Source organism: Eumetopias jubatus, unplaced genomic scaffold (genome assembly GCF_037043125.1).
Source record: "Eumetopias jubatus isolate StellerSeaLion01/CBP00866 unplaced genomic scaffold, mEumJub1_p1.0 scaffold_2, whole genome shotgun sequence".
NCBI lineage: Eukaryota > Metazoa > Chordata > Mammalia > Carnivora > Otariidae > Eumetopias > Eumetopias jubatus.
This window is the reverse complement of record NW_028274808.1, coordinates 74,965,991-74,989,034: the sequence shown is the minus strand read 5'-3', so window position 1 is coordinate 74,989,034 and position 23,044 is coordinate 74,965,991. Positions and strand designations below refer to the sequence as shown.

Genomic DNA, 23,044 nt, shown 5'->3' with positions numbered 1-23,044 from the left:
TAAATGAAGGAAGGCCATAAATTGTATGATTCTATTTATGATATGTCCAAAATAGACAAATCCATAGAGACAGAAAGCAGATTCCTGGTTGCCAGGGAGCTGAGGGAAGGGGAAATGGAAAGTTACTGCTAATGGACATGAGGTTTCTTTTTGGGGTGATGAAAATGCTACAGAATTAGAGAGCAAAAATGGATGAAAAGCTTTGTTGAATATACTAAAACCCACTAAATGGTATACTTTCTTAAAAAGGGTAAATTTTGGGGTATGTGCACTATATTTCAACAACAAAAAAAGTTGGAGGTATGCGTAAAAGACTGCAGGCAGGAAAAATGAAAGCAACTATACTGGTTTAGAAATGAGTACATAAAAGCCATCAGGGTTTCTATTGTTAACCCCAACCCAGGGAACACCATTCAGATTACTATGTCCCAAAGAGCACTACTCACAGAGACCCTGTAATAAGATACAGCCTGGGAAACAGAATGAATAAATTTAAGCAAACAGGCAAAAGTATTATCAATAATACTTAATAATTGTCTGAATATGAAGAGGAAAGAAATAAGACAAAAAAGGAATACATTTTCTCTTTGATTTAAAATGAAGCAGTCACAAAGAGGAAATTAAAGTTTAACATTTGTAATCTTTAGAATGAGGAAGAAAAGGGCAATTTGTAGTCTCCTATCCAGAATTTTCCAAATTTTCAATAATGACGTTACTTGTATAAGGAAAATGTATAAAAATGTTTTTATAAACAAAAACTTTTGTATCTCAACCACAGAAACCATCCTGAAACATTAAAGCCCTAACTTATTTAAACTAAAGCCAATTTCTTGTGGAGTCCACATGCTATTGCCTCAAATAGAAAAAGCAAAACAGAACAAAAACCTTCATAATCTACATCTGCATTGTCCCATATGGTAGCCATTAGCTAGTGAGAACTTGAAATGTGGCTAAGTCCTCATTCATATGTGCTGTAAGTATAAAATAAAACATACAGCAGATCTCAAAGGGTTAGTACTAAAATAAGAATCTAAAATATCTCATTAATAAGTTTTCAGATTGATTACATATTAAAATAATATGTTGGATATATTATGCTAAATAAAACATTATTAAAATTGTCCCGTTTCTTTTTAGTTTTTTAATGTAGCTACTAAAGTTAGAAAAAAATTTAAAAAATACATTCAGATAAGATCAATAATAATTCGTTTACTGGATGTTTGTATAACATCTTAATTGTGTCCTACTAAACGTATGATGTGTGAAAATCTTTATTAAAGGAAAACAGGTTTGGGGGCGCCTGGGTGGCTCAGTCGTTAAGCGTCTGCCTTCGGCTCAGGTCATGATCCCAGGGTCCTGGGATCGAGCCCCACATTGGGTTCCCTGCTCCGCGGGAAGCCTGCTTCTCCCTCTCCCACTCCTCCTGCTTGTGTTCCCTCTCTCACTGTGTCTCTCTCTGTCAAATAAATAAATAAATAAAATCTTTAAAAAAAAAAAAAGGAAAACAGGTTTGGAAAAAAAAAAATACATTCAGATATCTAGCTTGCATTATATTCCCATTAGACAACTCTGTGTTAGATGACAGCTAAATGAGCTTTTGAGAGCTTCACTTGAGTTCGCCCTCAGTTCCCTTTTTCTTATGCTACAGGAAGTAAGACTTTTCCCAGAGTGCTTCCTGCAATGGAAAACACTGCACATACTAAGTAACATGAAACAAGCAATAACCGTAAGAAGTGACTATGAGAGAAATCTTTTACGTTTCCTAAAATTCAAACTGTACTATGAATCTCAACAAAAAAGAACTGAAATGAGTACACTTTGAAATTCTCTTGGGGTGCTATGACTATCTTAACAGTTGAAAAGCCTCAGATAGTAACAATGTGAAATTTTTTAGGAGCTTGGAATTTCTAGTTGAAAATGACTTCTGTTTTTGGCCTAAGTAGAAAAGTGGACAGGGAAGCAATGCAAGCACAAATGCGGTTTAGGAGAGCCAACCCTGAGTAGGGTAAGAAAAAATATGTAGGCAAAGTAGATGTTAATAACATCCAAAAATTGTGTTCAGAAAACCTCAAGGAGGATCATTTTTCCCCCCACAGTGAAAGAATAAACCTGAGACCTAATAAAGAAACGGGTATTTCTCCAAGAATAAGATCTGACAAAAACACAAAAATTAAGAGTATCCTGTCTCTATATCCTTTTTTTTTGTTTTCCTACTGCTTAAAATACCAGAAAATGCTAACTAATCTATACTAACAAAAATCATATCAGTGATTGCCTGGGGCTAAAGGACTGATTGCCAAGATCACAAGGAATCTTCTGAGGGTGATAGAAATGTCCTGATTGTGGTAGTGGTTTCACTTATCAAAATTCATCAAATCACATACTTTAAATAGATGTAGTTTACTGTATATATTATATCTCAATAAAGTTAATTAAAAATAAATAGGAAACAAAAAAAAAGCAATCCATTTCTCCTATAGCACTCAAAATAGAGCTTGCGTGTATGAATTTAGTCACGGCAGTTTATATCACCCTAAATTTTACTGAATTCTGTGTACTTTTGGTACACACATGTCAAGTTTACTTCTCATTTTAGGTATCCTCTGAAAGATTACACTATGGGGGTGCCTGGCTGGCTTGGTCAGAAGAGCATGACTCTTGATCTCAGGGTCATGGGTTTGAGCCTCACATAGGGTGTAGGGATTACTTAAATAAATAAATAAACTTTAAAAAGAAAAGAAAAGATTACACTATGATTCATCATTGAAACAAAAAATTATGCTTGCAAAAAAACACAGCAACACAGCGGGGGGGGGGGAACAAATCTGATACTCATGAAGCAAATATTTGTGCTAGGAAGAATAACCACAATTCCATTTTTTTTTCCAGAAGGCAACATCCCAATACCAAAAATACCATTGTATCATACTTTAATACAGCATTTTTCTTCCTTAGTGGTACAAAAATACAACCTATCTTATAATTGATCATGTGGTAAGCAGAATTCTAAGACGGCCCAAGACTCCAACACCTTGGTGTTCACATCTTCAACCAAATATTAATCTGGATGATGCTACAAAGGGATATTACATACATAATTAAAATCCCTAATCAGTTGACTTAAATTAGGGTGATTCTTGGTAAGGCCTGACCTAAGAAGATCAGTTCTTAAAAAGGCAGAGAGATTCCAAGGGAGAAAGATTCTCCCACTGTCTTTTTCAACAACCTTGTTGTGAACTGCCCATAGAGAGAACCAAGTGGCAAAAACCTAAGGATGGCCCACAGGAGCCTTGAGGAAACAGAGAGCCAGCAAGAAAAAGGAACGCCATTCCTATGAACACAAGGAATTGAATTCTGCCAACCACCAGTGCACCTGGAAGAGGACTCTGAACCTCGAATGAAACTGCAGCCCTGACTGACACCTTGATTTCACCTTGGAAGACCCTGAGGATAGGACCCAGCCAAACCATGCCCAGACTCCCGGACTACGGAAACGGTGAGATTGGCTGCTAAAACTGCGGTAATCTGCAATGCAGCAATGGAAAACTAATACAGAGGATTCCTTTGATTTACGGAAATATGGCTTATATTATTTCTCTTAAAGCCTGTTAATCTTTATTCTCGTGTCAAAACAATTTCTAATATTTCACATTATTATGAGTGATAAGATTCAATTTCACAAGTCAGCAGGATAAGATAATACTATTCTCAAAACTTTACAGGTAAAATAAAGCTTGACAATGCCTAAGAATTTACTTCCTCTATCAACTGGGCACGAACACACTACTATAAACTTAGTCTATTTGTTTCTGCCTTTCAAAATCAATGACATACAAAAATAAACAAACCAATCTCAGTCCTTACCCATTTCAATGGAATGAAAGTAAAATTGAATGTGTGGTGAGAAAAGCTAATTTTGAGATCCAGCATGGCCATATAATTTTGAGCAATAATCTAGTTTCTAAGAACCTCAGGGAACGCAGCTATTTTTAAAAAAGGGAATAAAAAATCTGAATAAAATCTGGAGTCTAATTAATAGAAGAAAAAATGCATACATACTTAAATGGATAATAATGCGTACTTTGCCAGCCTTATAGAGTATATAATTAAATGGATTGAAAAGGGCCTGTACTTCTATAGACCTTATTATGTGCCAGGAACTGTTCTATAACTAGTATGTAAGAAATAAATTTACAGATGATAAATACAGTATAGAATAGTGATCAAGGTCCCAGGCTTTACAACCAGACTGCCTGAATACAATCCTAATTCTACTACTAACTAAAGTGAGGTCTTGAGCATGTATAACTTCTCCACACTAAATTTTCAACTATAAAATAAGGACATTAACAACACTTACCTTAGAGAGCTATGATGAAAACTGAGTAAGTTAATACAAAGGATGAAGAAGAGTGCCTGGCACACGTTAAGCACTCAAATGTTGATATCAGTATTATTTTTACAATAGTACCATATTAACATTCATTTCTAAGAAAGGCAACCTGTGGTACATAACATAAAAAAAACACTAATGAGTCTAAGCGTTAGAACCCTAAAATCTTGATAAGATTATTTAATTCCTTGCGCCCCAACTCCTAAATTCTTATCTACCAGAATTCAATTTTATTTAGGCAGTTTTAATCTTTAATAGAATACCATTCAAACCACTGCTCTGTTTGCAAGTAACTTTTGATAAACTTTTACAAAAACATAGAATTAAAATTCTGGAAGGGACAAAATTCAAATGTATATAACTAAAGTTACAAATACAGTATTTAAAATCAAGAGGAGAGAGAAATCTTTTAGGAAACATTTTAGATTTAGGTAACAAAATAAAATTATGAAAACTATTTAAATCTCCTGTGAACAAATAAACCTAATATGTTCTCACTATATTTATTAAATATAAAACACCTATAAATAAAACTAATTGGGTAAAGAATAATCCTGTACAAAGTATGAAAAGGCAGGAAAAAGAATTTTTTTTAAATGACAAACAAAAATAGTTTAAGAAATCACATAAGGGAAACACGCAACAGATACTCATTGACTTAAACAATTTATACCTTAGAGACTAACAAGTGGTGATCCTCAAATTTTCTGCTATACCTTCCAAGCATGCCATATTATAGATTTTCAAATCCTAAATAAGAGATTTCTGTGGCTCATCCTCTAAACAAGAATGTCTTTCAAAACAGTTCACTGTAACTGCAAAACACATTTTAAACACAGAAAAAATTATAAAAATCACTTTGCTCCACGATCTTTTAGACAGATTTTGCCTAGACTGACTTCTTCTACGGCTGAAGATGTATCTGGGTCCTGATGGTTGTAGCAAGAGTAAGACTAAATTTAATGAAAAATGTAGTTTAGTGCAAGTCAATTCAAATTACAGGCTTAAATTTCACAATTATTTTGTATAAGGCCATAAACCTGGGAACTGCTTCTCCATGAGTCTGTTGTTTTCCTTCTGACAAACCCATATAGGATGAAATCCTATTACTTTCCCCTCCTATCTCAGTATACCTGATGACTTCCCATTTTCAATACAAAACTCCTCCACTGACACTTAAGAGGCAGCATGAATGCATGGTGATTAAAATAGACCACAGAGTCAGATGGATCTGGATTTGAATCCCAGTTCTGAGTTCAAATTCCTAGCTATATGTTCTTGGAAAAACTTCTGAATCTACTTCTTCTGTCATAAGATGGGCTTACTAATACCTATGTCATAGGGACTGCTGTGAGGAATAAATTAATGCACACAAATATCCTTAGCATAGTGCCCAACATATAGTAAACATTCAATAAGTAGTAATAAGGATGATCAATACAATAATTATCAAATTACTTACTCATCAAATTATCAAATCTATATCTTATCCTCTAGATTCATACCCCTCTCCCTTCTAACTAATTCTTTATAAATAAATGGAGGCAGCTCTGAGGTAAAAACCAATCATCATAAAAGAAAAAGAGACCTAGTAGGCAACTTCCTCACCTCCAATCACCTTTGTTCTCTCTCATGCCTCAGTCATTATCCATACTCGACAGAAAATACATGATCACTCTGTCTGGGCTGAAATGTACAGAGGAGAAAAGAGGCCTTTTACTTAAAGGTAGCTCATCCATGATGTAGCACTAACACTACATATTCACCTTTTCAACAAGCTCACTACTAGAATGCGCGAACAGGTGAAAAAGAAATCAACTAAAAGCATCTTTCAGAAAGTATTTGTTGAATCAAAAGTTTCATTACTGAGTCAGGAAAAGAAAGGTCAACTTAATGCATCAGATGTACCAAATATCTAGGCTGTTCTACTTTTAGGATATGCTTCCAGAAATGCTGAAGAAAAAGGTTGATACAAAATCTCCATCAACTATTGGAACTGGCTTCTAATTCATTCAATAAATATTTGTTTGGTACGGACACCTATGGACAGGTATTAAACTACACCTATGGACAGGTATTACACTAAGCACTTTGAAACAAAGGTGACACGATAATGTCCTCCTCTTACACAGCCTATTAAAAAAATCTTTCCAATCATTTTTTCTCTTTCATTAGTTAGCAAACTACATGCCTAATAAGTAGCAGGAAATATTAGGCACTTGTGAGGGAGGAGATATTAACTGAAAGATGAATAAGACATAGCATAAGACATAGCATTTGCCCTCAAAGATCGACAGACCAGTAGAAGAGAAAAATACAAACAACTATTTTAAGTGCTATAAAAGCCATAAGGAGACTGTGTATAACCAGGAGAAAAAACAACTAATTCCACTTACATTAATGAGAACAGGTTTCCTAGAGAAGATGATATTTAAGCAGGGTCTTAAGAGACAAATGTTTTTTTTAAAAAAGATTTTATTTATTTATTTGAGAGGGAGAGAATGAGAGATAGAGAGCATGAGAGGAAAGAGGGTCAGAGGGAGAAGCAGACTCCCTGCTGAGCAGGGAGCCCGATATGGGACTCGATCCTGACTCAGGTCAGGATCATGACCTGAGCTGAAGGCAGTCGCTTAACCAACTGAGCCACCCAGGCGCCCAAGAGATAAATGTTTTGCAGATGAAAGGAAAAGAATACTCCAGGCCAAGGAAACAGTAAGATGCAGAGACAAATATATGTGAAAGTATATACGTGTACACATACACACACAAATATGCATTAAAATGTATATACACTTTATGTGTGTATATATGGATATACAACCAGTGCTAAGATACAAGTGAGGGAAATCGTTTGAACTACAAAATACAGAAAATGACATGACTCCCAAAGATGATACATAACTAAAACCATGTATAAGAGAAAAGTTAGTTCATTCCAATTTCAGCCTTAGGGCATTAGCATTTAATTCTTTCCCAGAAATAAAGGGATGATGCTAGGAGGTCTGAATGGTAGACTGAATCCAGACTAGAAAGGCTCCCCCTAGAGCAGTGTCAATTCAGGCAGGAATATAAAGGACAGTAGCAAAGAAATCAATTTAGAAGCTCCTGAAATAGACAGGGAATGGTAAGCATGCAATTTTAGATAGGAAAAAAAAAAGAGAGAGAAAGAAGTCCTAAGTTAAATAGCCCTCAACTTAGTAATAAAACAAGAGAGGGAAATTAGATGTGATCCAAGGTTTCTCCCAATAGATCATTCCATTAACCTTGATACTTGCTTTTTCCATTAGTGTATATTTGATTCTATGACTATTTACACAACATGGCACTCACATCTCATAAGCCCCCTACTCTTTTTTTTTTGAAGACTTATCCATTTATTTGAGAGAGAGAGAGAACAGGTGTGCACACCTGAGCAGGGGTGGGAGGGAGAGAAAGAGAGAAAGAGACTCCCCACTGAGCACAGAGCCCCCCACACAAGGGGCCTGATCTCACGACCCTGAAATCACAACCTGAGCTGAAACCAAGAGTCGGATGCTTAACCAACTGAGCCACCCAGGCGCCCATAAGCGCCCTATTCTTGATACACTTTTATGTGAACAGTTTGCCATTTTAAAAAAACAAATCAGTAAAATCCACCTGGAAATCTTTCCTAGTGTCTGAATAATAAATGGAACCACTTTTACATTACTTTTGGAGTAACTGCCCTATAATCTTGAAAAAAATGAAATCTATTAATTTTCCTTTACATCTTTTTTTTTTTTTTTTAAGTTAAGGATCTCGGGGCGCCTGGGTGGCTCAGTTGGTTAAGCAACTACCTTAGGCTCAGTTCATGATCCTGGAGTCCTGGGATCGAGTCCATCCCACATCACATCGGGCTCCCTGCTTCTCCCTCTGACCCTCCCCACCTCATGCTCTCTCTCTCTCTCTCTCATTCTCTCTCTCAAATAAATAAAAAATCTTTAAAAAAATAAAGTTAAGGATCTCACCTACTAAATATCATATGTGAACTTTATTTATTTTTTTTAAGATTTTATTTACTTAACAGAGAAAGACACAGCGAGAGAGGGAACACAAGCAGGGGGAGCAGGAGAGGGAGAAGCAGGTTTCCCGCAGAGCAGGGAGCCCGAGGCAGGGCTCCTACATCTGTGTTTTAAAATGAATGTTAAATGAGGTCCATGTCTATGACTTATCTTTATCAATAATCAGTACTTATACAGAATCTAACTGGAAAAGTGAGTACCTTATATGAAGAAAATATCCAAATGAGAAAGAGGACTTTTCATAAAGCAGGGTTTTCCCAACCTTGTCACAACTGATATTTTGGACCAAATAATCCTTTGTTGTGGGGTGCTGTGCTGTACATTGTTTATACCTGGCCTCTACCCACTAGATACTAGTAGCACACATACCAGTCTCTCCCTAGCTGCAACCATCCAAAACACCTCCAGATATCACCAAATGTTCCCTGGGGCCCTTGTTATGTACCAGGCACTGTTCTGTGCTTCCCATTTATTATCTCATTTAATCTAACAACATAGTATCCATGAGTTGGTTATTATTTTCTCCATCTTACAAACTAAGAAACTGAAGCCAAGGGAATTAAACAACTTGCCAAAAACTACATGACCAGTTAAGTGTGGTAGTCGGTATTTGAACCCACATGATGGCTTGAGTCCCTGCTCCTAATCACTGTTATGCCATCTCATATTAATGTCTCAGCCTTTATCACCCAATATTTGAAAGAAAAGTAATATTTTTAATCTCATCTGGAAGTAAAAACTAAAATTATCCATACAAGTGGAAGTTAAATTAAAAGATTCTCAACCTCAATTCAGAATAACTTAAGTATTTTTTTAAACACTGACTATATGCCAAGTATCGAGTTTAGGAACTAGAGTGGTTCAAAGAAAAAGAAATTATCATTTATTAATGATTTAGCTCAGGACCTTTTTCACACATTATCTCTCTAAATTTCTCACAACTTCCCTGTGGGGTAAGTAATATCTTTTTTTCAAGTGAGGATGCTAAGGCTCAGAATAGAAAAGTGGTCCCTAACCTAAAAAGGCTTACAATCTAACTGAACAGACAAGAAAAATACTTTAAAAAAAAAAAAAAACCGAGAATAAACTAGTTAAATATCTCAGTTAGCAATACACAGAAGGTGGGAAATACAAAATAGATGAAGGAAAAGTATACAGTTAGATCAGTTAGGGAATATTTTTTTTAAAAGGTTTCTAATACCCCTTCTTTTAAGAAGTGACATGGATAAGCAAAAGGTAATGAGCTGGGGAGGAGCACTCCTTCTGTAAACAATGTGAAACCGAAATTTGGGGACTAAAAGTTTGTGATAGCCAATTTAAATAGTAAGTCAAGTAAATGAAGAGTGTAAAGACTGCCTTGCAATTAAGATTGAGCCATGGCTGAAAACAATGAGACTAGTTCCATGCTTTTAGGGTGCTCCTGCCACAAAAACTCTTAAGCAAAGGAGGAGAAACAAACAAAAAAAATATCTAATGGTGAAGACTGATTGGACTGGTTAACACAGGCTTAGACATATGAAGTCAAACACCAAATTTCATAAGATGAGTGATGGGTCATCTCTTTTGCTTTGTGTATTCTGTTTCCTCAAACAGAATATAAGTTTCGGGCGCCTGGGTGGCTCAGTCGTTAAGCATCTGCCTTTGGCTCAGGTCATGATCCCAGAATACTGGGATCGAGTCCCACATCGGGCTCCCTCCTCGGAGGGAAGCCTGCTCTCCCTCTCCCACTCCCCCTGCTAGTGTTCCTGCTCTCGCTATCTCTGTCTCTATCAAATAAATAAATAAAATCTTTTTGAAAAAAAGAATATAAGTTTCAAGAGGGCAGGATTTTCCTGTTTTGTTCACTCAGATCAATGCCTGACACAGCAGGTGTTCAGTAAATACCTGCTGCTAAAAAAAGGGCAGTATTCAAAATAGGGACCTATCCAGAAGATCACAAATGCCCCTGGCATTCTAAAAACCAGCAACCTCACAGAAACTACAATAGCTTAGTATCATAATATCAATACTTACTATTGCAACAACATTACTGGGCACTAACTCTGGGCCAGACCTCAAGATGCATTAATTTACATAATCCTCTTAACTACCCTATGAGAGAGGTAGGTACTATTAATATTCCCAGTTTTACAAGGAACACACACAGACCAGATAACTTGCCCAAGGTCACAAAGCGATACAGCTGGAACCTGGGTCTATCATCTCCAAAGCTTACCTCTCAACTACTAGGTCAGATATAAAGAATGACAAGCATCCCTGTTAGACAAAGCTAGAAAATATGGCCAAAGAAGAAAAAAAACAAGAAAACAAAAAAGTAACCCCAGTGCAGTTGAAAACCTTTGTCTGACCCTTCTCCAAGCAGGTACTACGGAAATTTTCCCACCCTAGGATACATTGATTATCCCAGACAGATTAAAACTTCAATAGCTTAGGGCGCCTGGGTGGCTCAGTTGTTAAGTGTCTGGCTCGGGCGTGGTCCCAGGGTCCTGGGATCGAGCCCCCGCATCGGGCTCCCTGATCAGCAGGAAGCCTGCTTCTCCTTCTCCCACTCCCCCTGCTTGTGTTCCTGCTCTCACTCTCTCTCTCTCTCTCTCTCTCTGTCAAATAAATAAATAAAATATTTAAAAAAAAAAACTTCAATAGCTTAAAGAATCCAGATGTTGAAAAGCTAGGGACTAATCTAATCAACATTTCAAAGGATGGTACATAACATGTGATAACACCCCACATCCACAGCCCAAAGAAATAACAGGGTGTGACCTCTAAGACTGACCTCAAAACTTCCGGTGCCATTCTCTCCGGTATCTGCCCTTTCCTCCCTCCTTTGCTCTGTCTCTCCCAACCTCTGTACATCCCACCTCTCCTACTAAATGCCTGGCCTTTACAAAAAATCTGAAGTTTCCTGTTTCCTGCTCTAAATTTCTAATCTAATAAATTAAAATTTTTATATTTCTCTAATGAAAAGAAATCTACCTATGTAATACTCGAAAAGGGCTCCTCAACCACTCCTTACGGCAGCTTTCCAAAGTGTATATTCTCAAATTCACATGGCTGTCAATTAAGAGACCACCAATCATGCAAAAGAAAACTGATAATCCATATAACCTTCTGGTATTACATGCAAAATAAATGGACAGGAATAAATTAAAGCCACTACAGAGACTATGTTCTTCTCCCATCTACCCAGTAGCCTAGTCATTATCATAAAATCCTTCTTTGAAAAATCTCTGAAACAGAAAGCATAACTCCAACTGCTACCAACAAAGAAAAATATTTTACATAACTGATTTTTTAAATGAGAATAGTCATCAAATTAACCACATAACTTACTACTAATATACAAATCAATTTAACTTCTGCATTTACATCAAAATCTAAAGCAAACTCGCCTTAAAAGAAGTTAGAGAACGAAGACAAGAGGCAAGATAATCATTACTAAGAAATACATCTCAGTGTGTTCTTTCTGCCTTTGGATTTTTTTTCATGTACTTACCTTAAATATACACTCCTATTAAATAAACAGACTATGAAGACATAGCCACAGTGCTCTCAAAATAGAAATACTTTCCAAATATAAAAACAATCAAGACTCATTTGTTTCTTATACTGGCCAACAGAACACGGATTATTGCCAAGCTTAAAGGAAAAGTTATTTCCGAAAATTGATTTGTACTTAATAAACACAAAGCATGAAAGGAGAATATCAAACACATAAATACTAATCATTTTAAGAAAGGGAGAAAACTAAAATTTAGTTAAAACTGAATCACATAAATAAAATTCCTTCAATCAATTTGAGATGTAATGATACAGGGGTGCCTGGGTGGCTCAGATGGTTAAGCGTCTGCCTTCGGGTCAGACCATGATCCCAGGGTCCTGGGATCAAGTCCCGTATCGGACTCCTTGCTCAGCAGGGAGCCTGCTTCTCTCTCTCCTTCTGCTGCTCCCCCTCCTGGTGCTCATTCTCTCTCTCTCTTTGCAAATAAATGAATAAAATATTTAAAAATAAAAAATAAATAAAGAGATGTAATGATACAGATAAAACTTGTTAAACTTCTTCATAATTGTTAAAAGCTTTTTGTTCCTAAGCACTAAAGAGATGGACAGTTAAGAGACTTGATGACTGAATTACAACCTGATATTTCTAAATGAACAATTTAAACCACAGTCACTTTCAGAGATAATCAATGAATTATTCAAAAAAGATTTCTTTCTGGTCTAAGTATTTCTGAGTTCTTTAGAGATGACTTCAAATTCTAGCTATGTTCAAATCGGTCCTTCTTTCCTATAAATAATAAGCACAGCAGTCCGTCATTTCTCTAGTTTTTAAGATTCTTTTAATAAAAGGTTAATGAATCATACACTAGTTCAGATACCTTTGAAAACACTGCAGAATTACTTCAGTATTATTTGTCAAACTCAAGGGCTGAATTTAAATGCTGGACAATATAAGGCCTGACTTTAGCCCTCTGTCTACATCATACCTTAAAAGATCTTTAATAAGCTAACAGGGATGGGTTCCATTACTGTATGTCAGCCACCCTAAAAAGTGTGAGAAGATATATACATTCTTCCAAAAACAAACCAGCAATTTGCCTTCAGATTTCACAATTGGCACTAACATATATTAATGGGTTCACTCCAGATGCTGTAGGATGAAAAAGCCAGTAGAAAACAGTATCTTATCCAATGGTGATCCTCTCCACTAAAAATATTTTGCACTATATCTTTCAATATTTCCTAAATCCAAGAGCAGTCACGTACAAAGGAGCACCTAACACAATACACTAGGTACATGTACACACAGACACACAAACACACAGTACATGCTAACTCCTTCCTAAAACCATCCAGATTTCTGATAACTATCCCCCAGCTGTAAAGAAAGGGCAGAGGCAACACAGCATAGCAACAGAAACTGCACAATATCTGAATGATCTACTAGCTACCCCTTAGGTGATGTAGAAACAGCAAGAGATACTCAAGCAATGAGATCTCTTGTGCATTTTTGTTATTTTTCAACTACCTGCATTGCAGGATAATACAACATATACAGGCTCTCAAATCTTGTACTAGCTAACTGCTTTAGAGAAATCAAGTGTTACTCAAAAATTTTAAAGGATTATTTGAGAAATTGTTACATATTAGTCATTCAAAATCCAGATCAAGTACAGATGTTCCCTCAAATATTTCACAATTCTGAAAGTGGAATAGGAGGAAATTTTAAATATACTTGTGTGTAGTAGTACAATTATTAGAAAATATATATCCCATAGTGTCTAGGAAATGTCATATACATTTAGAAAATAAACTCTAAACATACTATGAAAGGTATCATGAGAAAGTGACAATGAGGTCTAAAGAGAAAGCAGCAAAAATCTAAAAGTACATTAAGACATAAGACAGGCTGGTTTTACACTTAGTGGAAAAAGTCTCCAAGTAGAAAGGCTTAACACCAAAAGTTCATTATTTACTCAAAATATGCTACCAAGTTGGGCGAAGGCAGCTTTCAGCCAAATTGTATGGTAAAAGAAATTTGGTTTGTCACTCCTAACTTCTTCCTTAACTCACTTCTTCCTCAAGGGCATCCTTTCAGGAATTCAGTCTCTGCAGTCGGCCCACCTATTTATTTCCTGATCAAAACCTGCTCTTAGAGGGGCACCTGGGTGGCTCAGTCAGTTAAGTGTCCAACTCTTGATTTCGGCTCAGGTCACGATCTCAGGGTCATGAGATGGGAGCCCAGCATCAGGTTCTGTGCTCAGCAGGGAGTCTGCTTCTCTCCCTCTGCCCCTTCCCCTGCACGTGGGCGTGCACTCTCTCCCTCTCTCTCTCAAATAAATAAATCTTTAAAAAAAAAAAAACTTGCTCTTAGAAAAAGATCCTATAATTTATTTATCTTAGAGAAAGCTGTGTAAAAACCACTTCTGTGTAAAAGAAATAACTGTACAGCTATTATCAAAAAAAAAAAAAAAAAGAAAGAAATAACAAGTGCTGGCAAGGACTGAAGGGAAGGGAACTCCCATACACTGTTAGTGGGAATGTAAACTGGTGCAACCAGTGTGGAAAACAGTGTGGAGGTTGAGGTTCCTCAAAAAATTAAAAACAGAACTATCATATCAGCCAGCAATTCTACTTCTAGGTATATATCTGAAGAAAATGAAAATAGTAATTCAAAAACACTTTCACCACCCCTATGTTCATCAAAGCGTTACTTACAATAGTCAAGATATAGAAACAACCTAAATGTCCATCAACAGATGAATAAAAAAGATGTGGTATATATACACACAATGAAATATTAGTTAGCCATAAAAATGAATGAAATCTTGCCATTTGCAACATGGATGGACTAGAGGGTATTATGCTAGGTAAATTAAGTCAGACAGAGAAAGACAAATACCATATGATTTCACTTATATGTGGAAACTTAAAGAAAACAAATGAACAAACAAAACAAAACAGAAACAGACTCATAGATACAAAGAATGAACTGATGGTTGCCAGAAAGGGGGTAGGGGGCAGGAGGCTGAGGAGACGGATAAAATAGATGGTGATGGCATAAGGAGGTACAATCTTCAAATCACAAAATAAATACAATATGGGGCGTATAATGTACAGCACAGGGAATATAGTCAATAATAGTCTAACAACTTTGCACATGGTGACAAGATGGTAACTACACTGACTGTGGTGACCATTTTGTTATGACTATAAATATCTAATTACTATGTGGTACACCTGAAACTAATACAATATTATATGTCAATTATTCTTCAATTTTAAAATTCTAAAAAATAGTTTATTATTTAAAAGCAACTTTACTATCTGTTTGTAATGACAATTCAGCTCAGCTTTAAAAAAAAGCGGGGGGGGACTAATACACCACTCTTTTCCCTGGTCCACTGAAAGTGTCACCAATATAGAATATTTCTACTAGGAATGTTTTCAGATATGAGACGAACATCTTGTGTCTTTTAAATCACCATCTATCCTTAAGCTTAAGACAATGATAAAATACTTGAAAAGACAAAAACTTAAAAATTTTTAGAAGAACAAGAATCTTCCCCTAATGAACAGGAAAGCAGCTTTATAATGACCTTCTAAAAAGTACACTAAAATTGTCATATTGTATAGACTTTTTAAAGAGAAAGGAAATGAAGTACCAATTTCATGTGTAGAAATACTATGAAAAATAAAAACAGGTTTGAAACCAACTAAAAAGTTATCATTATTGCAAGGGTCACCACCTCCCCTGAGGGGAATCATGAAATAAAAAAAATTTATGAAGCCAGGGTAAAAATACACCATCATCAGGCGCCTGGGTGGCTCAGTTGGTTAAATGTCTGATTTTGGCTCAGGTCATGACCTCGGGTTCCTGGGATTGCTCCCCATGTTGGGTTCTCTGCTCAGAGGGGAGTCTGCTTGTCCCGCTGCTCCCCACACCCCCTCGTGCACAGGGTGCTCTCTCTCTCAAATAAATAAAATCTTTTAAAAAAAAAAAAGAAAAATACACCACCATCCAATGCAGGTATCTGTTGACATATGAAACAAAAGTTTTGATAGTAGCTGTGACATAAAATTGCACAGTGTATTATTCTAAACAATACATTTAAGATAGATTCACCTAAGAAATAAATTAATCCATGCTACATTTACCCTCAAGAATACAGCAAAGATTTTTTAAAGTACACACTTAAGTTATCTAGAGGATTTTAGAATACTTAACAAAACAAAAATTTTGTACCCAATAATTCTACACACTGAATTGGTCATTGTAACAGTACAAGACTTTAAAAAACAGAAGTACCAAATCTTAATGTTCTTAGAATTTGGTTTAATTATTTTCACCTGACTCAAACCAACTATAAACACTTATAATTTTACATATAAAGTAAATGCTTTACAATTATTTACAACTTGTTTTCAGAACCATTCAGAATTACACCCCTAAGATTCTTCAAAGATACTTTCGGCTATGATACGTAGCCGGTATATTACTTTATGCAAATTATTTATCTCTGAATAAAAAATGCAAGTAGTCCCTACTTTTTAGCTGCTATAGACAGCACTGCCCCTTGTTCCTCAAGTTCCCATAGTATTCATCACTCTGGAGACAAAAGTATTTTGAACTGTAGACTTCATATAGAATCACTTTAAGACAGGACCAAGGAACAGAGAAACCTAAAACAGCCAGTCCAAGTTTTGTAATGGAATGAAGCTCATACTGTATGTGGGTCGACTTGGCAGTTTTCTACACGAGGGTTCCATAAACTACATAGTTTAGGTATAGTTGACCCTTGAATAACAAGGGTTTGAACTGTACTTACACATGAATTTTTTTCAATAAATAACAATACAGTATTGTCAATGTATCTTCTTAATAAGATTTTCTTTACTCTAGCTTACTTTATTATTAAGAATGTGGTATATAATACATATAACCTACAAAATATGTATTACACTATGTTATCGGTAAAGCTTCCAGTCAATACTAGGCTATCAATAGTTCAGTTTTGGGTCACTCAAAAGTCATACACAGATTTTCAACTGCATAGGGGGTTGGTATCCCTAACCTCTGCATTGTTTGAGGGTCAGCTGTATAAGGTTTTACTGGAACACAGTCACACTCATTTGCTTACACACTGTCTATGGCTACTTTCAAACCACAAGAGCAGAATTCAATGTTGCATCAGATGTAGTCCACAAAATCTAAAATATTTACTAACTGGCCCTTTACAAAAAAAAAAAAAAAAAACCTCCTCCACACAATGAGATGTCAGAGGCAACACATGACATCTCCAAGAACCATCATCTCTGAAGTACACGAATTGAGCTGCTGTCAGCCTAGGTGTAGGCTTTTGGGTCATCTGATGCTAAAACACAAATGCACACCCCAGGCCCTTTAATCATCCCATATCAATCCCAAAGTTGCCAAGGCAAAGCACATGAGGTTACCACTCCCTCCTACCAGAGTCACACCTTTCCCACTACCTTTACTAGTAAATTATGTCAACCCAAAAAGGCTGCCCTTTAAGTTCATCTAAACATGGTTTCACCCGCATAAAATATGTTGTGGAAAAGCAGAGGGTGGAGAAGGCACCCACATGGCATATATTCCAGTCCCATACTCTCATCCTAGAATCACCTGAGATCTAGCTCCCTATCTAAACATCTCTTCCGCAGAGTTCTGCCATTTGAATTAAATTCTTAAGAAGAGACCAAAGAAGCTACTAGGAAGGTGGTGAACTGAATGAACTAAGGAACACAAAAAGTGTGGATATGTATGTATTCCTTATCTTACAATCCTTAATCTTTGTTAGAGTCAACACTAAAAGCAAGCCCCATTAGCTGCAGGCTTCACCACAAAAAAAGGTCTTCCAGTGTCTCATGCTTCAAAGACAGCTGAATTTTTTTAAATGCCAAGTTGTTTTTTGTTTGTTTGTTTTTTAATAAAAAGGTTTAAAAAAAAAAAAACATTTTCAGCACTGTTGTGCCAACACAGGGATATCCCCTCCATTGTATGGGACACAAAGACACACATCAACTGCAAGCAGGGGAAGCAGCCTTCTCTGCCAGCTATTTTTAGCCCTACTTCGTCATGTTAAAGACCAAACTTAGGATAATAATGCTGGACAAACTTAAAAAACATGAATTTTTATGAAAACAAATCTGTCCTTTTATGTATAAGTTCCTTAACAGTGAAATCCTATATATTCTTCTGATCTTAATCTCAAGAGACCTATATACTCTACAAAAAAATTGTTAGCTCCTTCAAAAATATAGACTCACATGTCCTAAGACCGAACTGGTAGCCACGTTTAAAGACTGTTCCTCTCTTCTGAACTTCAAATCTTAATCTACTTTTAAAACATTTTGTTAGGGAGAGTCTCATCCATTTTTTGTTCTTACCATATCTTTGCTAACTTTAACAGAGTCCCTTCCCCCAAAGTAAAAAGACACATTTTTCAGCTCTTTACTCTCTGTCAGCTCTCTCAAGAAACCTAATACTGTGAAAATGATTCCTAACTCTACATTTCCAGCATATCACACTTTAGTTTAACTATTTTTCTGTCTTCAGATTGCATCAGCACCAACTTTTTACCCTAAAATTTAGTGTCAAAAACAAAGTCCACTGCCTCATTTCTGAATTACTTTCTATAAGAAACCACTAGCACCAATCTAAAATATTGGGAGCATCTTTTTCACTCCTCCAGTTGTACAGCTCTTCGAAGACTATGGTGTAAAAATGTTGGCTCCCTAGAAAAACAAAATCCTACTCCAGGTATAATGCCTCCTGACCTAGAATACAATTTCTCCTCAATCATCTAAAACTACCCTCTCGGTAACATTGTTCTCAATTGCTTCTTTGGGCTGTACACAATGTAACTGCACAAACACAAACTGACTCCAAGCCTACTCAACAACTTTCATCCATATTCCCATCAAGCTAACTTCCTAATTACATTTGTCCCGCACACCCTCCAATTCCAAAAGTCTTAAACACTTTACCTCCACCTATACCTTTCTTCCCAAAAGAGACCTTACTTCCCAGATTTGGTTCAGACACTCCAATTAGTTTTGTACAGTCCAACACCAACACTTCTCTAATAAAAAATATACAAATACATGTATATCTGTAAGGTACCAAACATAGTAATATGACATATAGTGTCATACATACCTCTTTCCTACAATTTTGTGCAACTTAGTTTCACTGCCTATACCATAAGTAAAAGCATCTCAAAGGCAGGGCAGCAAATATTTTGCTGTTTCTTTGCTACCCAAACATGCAATAAAACATTACCATGCTTTTTAACCAATTTATAGTCAAAGCAATAAAAATAAGTCTTAAAGTTAGTAAGCAACTTTGATAGAGTACAAATCTACACTCAAATTATAGTTTGCTGGTTTGTCTTCCCTTCCTGCCTGAAAAACAGCCTATGCCAAGACTAGATTTCTCTTTCTCCCATCTTTATAAAACATGGGATACATGACTTCCTCAAGGTCTCAAAAGAAGATAACAGATCCAGAGACATTTGCTTTTGATTTGACATCTAACATCACATCTACTAATCAGTATTTTCATGTCATTACCCATTTAAATTAGAACTTAAGGTTCCTTACAAAAGCATAACAAGCACAAATATATAAAGAGAAACAAAACAGCTAGAGAAGTTCCAGAGGCGGTAAAATGATCAAGGGATCAAAGTAATCATTCTAAGACCGACACAGAGAGTCAGGAAAGACAACGGTAAAGAGGAATAATCAAAATCTATAAAACCAGGAAAAGATGAACTCCAGCTTGTCCTAGCACTTCTCAAAACAAAAACTCTGGATATGTCTTGGAACTTTAAAGAGACAGATTTTGGACAAATAAATGAAATGTTAAATAATTCAGGGGCTAATAAGCTTGTAGAACTCACTACCTCAAAGGAGAAAAAGTACAGATGAAAACACTATTTGAGAAAGTTTTAAATAAATTTAATCACGATCCTGAAAGGAGAAGTTAGCACAGACAACCCCTGGCTTACATTCATTACTACAAAGCTTCTCTCAGCAGTGGCTTCAGAGGGAGTGAGCCCACACTGTTGCCTGGAGGAGCCACAATTCTCAGTATAGTACTGCCTATGTTCTGTTAAATAAAATGCCACCCTATGCTTAACCCTTAAGGTCTATATAAATATATGAAATGGTAATTACTTTCTTGCATCTCAACTTGGCACTCTTGAGAGGATACCTAAAATGCATATCAAAGATTTTATAAACTTCACCTTAAAAATCATTCTTCAAAGAATTAAATACCAAAAAAGTTTCTCCTTGTTTGATAGTGAAGTAAAGATAACTCAAACAAGCAAAGTCTCAAGTCATTCTGCCAAATAAAAAAAGTGCTAGCAATTAGGACATACGCTACTCAAAAATTAAAAAAAAAAAAAAAAGCATTTGGATAGGGAAAAAAATGTAACAACTTTTATAAACTGGTTAAAGTACTAGATGCTCTCCCCCAAGTAAGTCGTGATTCATAAGAACTCAGAATTTCCTGAGTAACAAATCTGTTACGAGCTCCTGGCACAAAGGAACTGGACCGAGGAAATAAGGTAAAAAACTCCTGTATCAATAGGTACTGAAATGAAAATCCCTCAAGGAAGACTGCAAAATAAGAAAGGAATTTTACTTTCAGGGGTTCACAGGGTAAAAGGTTCCCTCTTGAGAACCCTAATAAGAGTTGCCCCGAAACAAAAACCACAGCACAGTTTCACACCCGGTGTACCAGGAAAAGGTGTATTACAGAGATGTCCTTTGTGTGCACATATGCTTTGGCTTCCTCAATTTCCTTTTGCCAATTACCGGCCAGAAAGGCGCAAGTGTCCACTCTGGATAGACAGAACTCCTCTAAGAGAAATCTGTAAGTTTGCATATTACCCGTACAAGGGGCTAAAATATTATAAAACACAGGACTACCCAATACCTTTTCCCCGCTGTAAAAATAAAAATGCACCCTCTCATCTATACACTCCCAACACTCCTGCAAAACATCAGCAGCACTCCACGAGGACGAACCGGTATCCTCCCACTTTCTACCCCTCGATTCCCTTTCCCCCCGCCACTCACACTTTAGGGAAGAGCCGTGGCGCTGAGAAAGTGGGTTGGTTCCCTTCCTCCTTCGCTCTGAGGCGGCAGCTGCGGAAGGCTCCGGCACGTTACTGAGGAAGAAGCGGTGCTTGTGTCTCTAAGCCAGGCGGTCACCCGGGTCTCTTCCGCGCTGCCGGAGCAGAGGAGGCGGCAGCGGCCCCGCTTACCTCCTCTTTTCCTCTTCCTGGGTCTCTTCAGGCTGTGTCTTCTGCCCGCCCTGGGCCACTTCTCCCGGGACAGTCACGTCTGGGAGGCTCCAGATTTTGCTCTTACAAAGTTTTCCTCTGGGCTGAGGCTGCAGCCGGCCCCCCGGGTCCCCCCCGCCCTCGGGGCTGGGGCGGGGGAGGGGGCTCTAAGAACTCCTCCCGGAGTTCTGCCGAGGAGCCGGGGGGCCGGCGACTGGCCAGGGGAGAAGACCCCCTCCCCCGCGAGGGGGCTGAGGCGGGGGGAAGGTAAGGAAAGGACGGCGGCGCCGGTCCTGCTCTCCCCGCCGCCGGGGCCGCCGCTTCACATCGGGGTCCCCGCCCCCCCGGCCGGGGGGTGGTTGCTGAGCTTGGGTCCCCGGCTCATACACTCTGGGGCAAGATGCTACGGCCCCGGGCGGGTGGCCGAGGCAGCGGCGTGGTGGGGGACCCGGCCGGCTCCGCTCGGCGCCGCCCCCGCTCCCGGCTCCCGCATGTGTCGCTGCGGCTGGGACCCCCTCCCTACACGTTGGGGGTCCCTCGCCCCGCGCTCCGGGACGAGACAGAAGCTTCGGCCCCTCCTCAGCGTCTTCTCACCGCGGAGAAGCTGACTAGTCCCGGCCCGAGGTAGCCGCCTCCCTGCCCCCCAGCCGCCGGCTCCGGCTTGGGCTCCGGCGTGTGCAGCCGCCACTGCCGGCCGGGAAGGTGAGGGGGGGAGAAGTGGGGTGGCCGCGGCTCCCGCTGGTCCAGGTCAGGACGAAGGTCTCGGCGGTGGCCAGTGCACGGGGGCTGGGTCTCTCAGATGCTCCCTCGCTCTCACGCTCTCCGCTGCGGTGGCGGTAGCGCCCGGAGCTCAGCTCGCTGTCTCGCTCGCTCTGTGCGGGGCTCTCGCCTCACTCCAGAGAGGGGCGGGAGGAAAGCGGCGCCGCCGGATGACGCAAGTCACCTAGCAACCGCTCCCCTCACCCCCTCCCTTTTCTTTCCGCCGGGACGTTTCCTCCGCGGCCTTTTTTTCCCCTTTCTAACCACCCCGCCCTGGGTGACTCTGGCGCGCTCTGATGACGCTAGAGGGGAAGAGGAAGTCGGGGCTCCGCGAGCGGGTGGGTGCGCCTCGGGACGCGGGACTAGCCGCCGTTGCCGCCGCCTCTACGGCCGCGTCAGAATTGAAGAGAGGAAGGGGAGGAGCCGAGTGGAGCCTAAGCTGCCGCCTGATCTTACCCCTGACCCGACGGTGGCGGGGAAAGCTCGCTCTGTAGCGGTTTCCTCCAGGGCAGGTGGTGACTACTCCTTTGGGAGCAAGGAGGAAGGCCCAGGCCGCGCGGCCATGGTCGGGCGCGCACCACCCGAAGGTGAGGCATTTAGCTCCGAATGGGCCTTCGAAAAGCCAGACTGAGCGAGAACTTGTCCTACAGCCTGAGCCGCTGCACCTGCTCCAAGGAGCGAGCGCCCCACCCTTCCCGTGGTGTGGGGCGAGCCTAGCACCCGATAACGTGTGGTCGGGCCGAGCAAATGTTTGGTGAATGAATGAATGCCTCCCTCTGAGGCACTCGCGGAGTTCAGAGGAGTTGATGGAAGTGCAGGCGTTTTGTAAGCTACGTTGTATTGTAAAGATGAGAGTGGTAATACATCCCTTATCCCCCCCACCCCCCACGAAAGGAAATAGGGGTGCGGTTTGAGTACGGAGTCACAACCTGGGTCTTTAGTGTAAAGTGGGGGCGAATTGCCAAGACAAGGGAAGGAAGCATCCTCCCGGAGATTGTGGAAAGATTTTTTACTTTTTCAGGAGGAGATGTTAGTAG

At 38.8% G+C, this 23,044-nt stretch overlaps 1 protein-coding gene across 2 annotated transcripts in view; it reads right to left on the bottom strand.

Moving 5' to 3' along the window:
• Positions 1 to 22,144, bottom strand: part of FBXW7 (F-box and WD repeat domain containing 7) — a 221,422-nt gene extending 199,278 nt beyond the window's left edge. For both annotated transcript variants that reach the window (XM_088021022.1, XM_088021021.1), the window contains exon 1: positions 21,043 to 22,144. The gene's annotated coding sequence lies outside the window, so the exon portion shown is untranslated. The remainder of the gene's footprint in view (positions 1 to 21,042) is intronic.
• Positions 22,145 to 23,044: the final 900 nt, after the last annotated feature.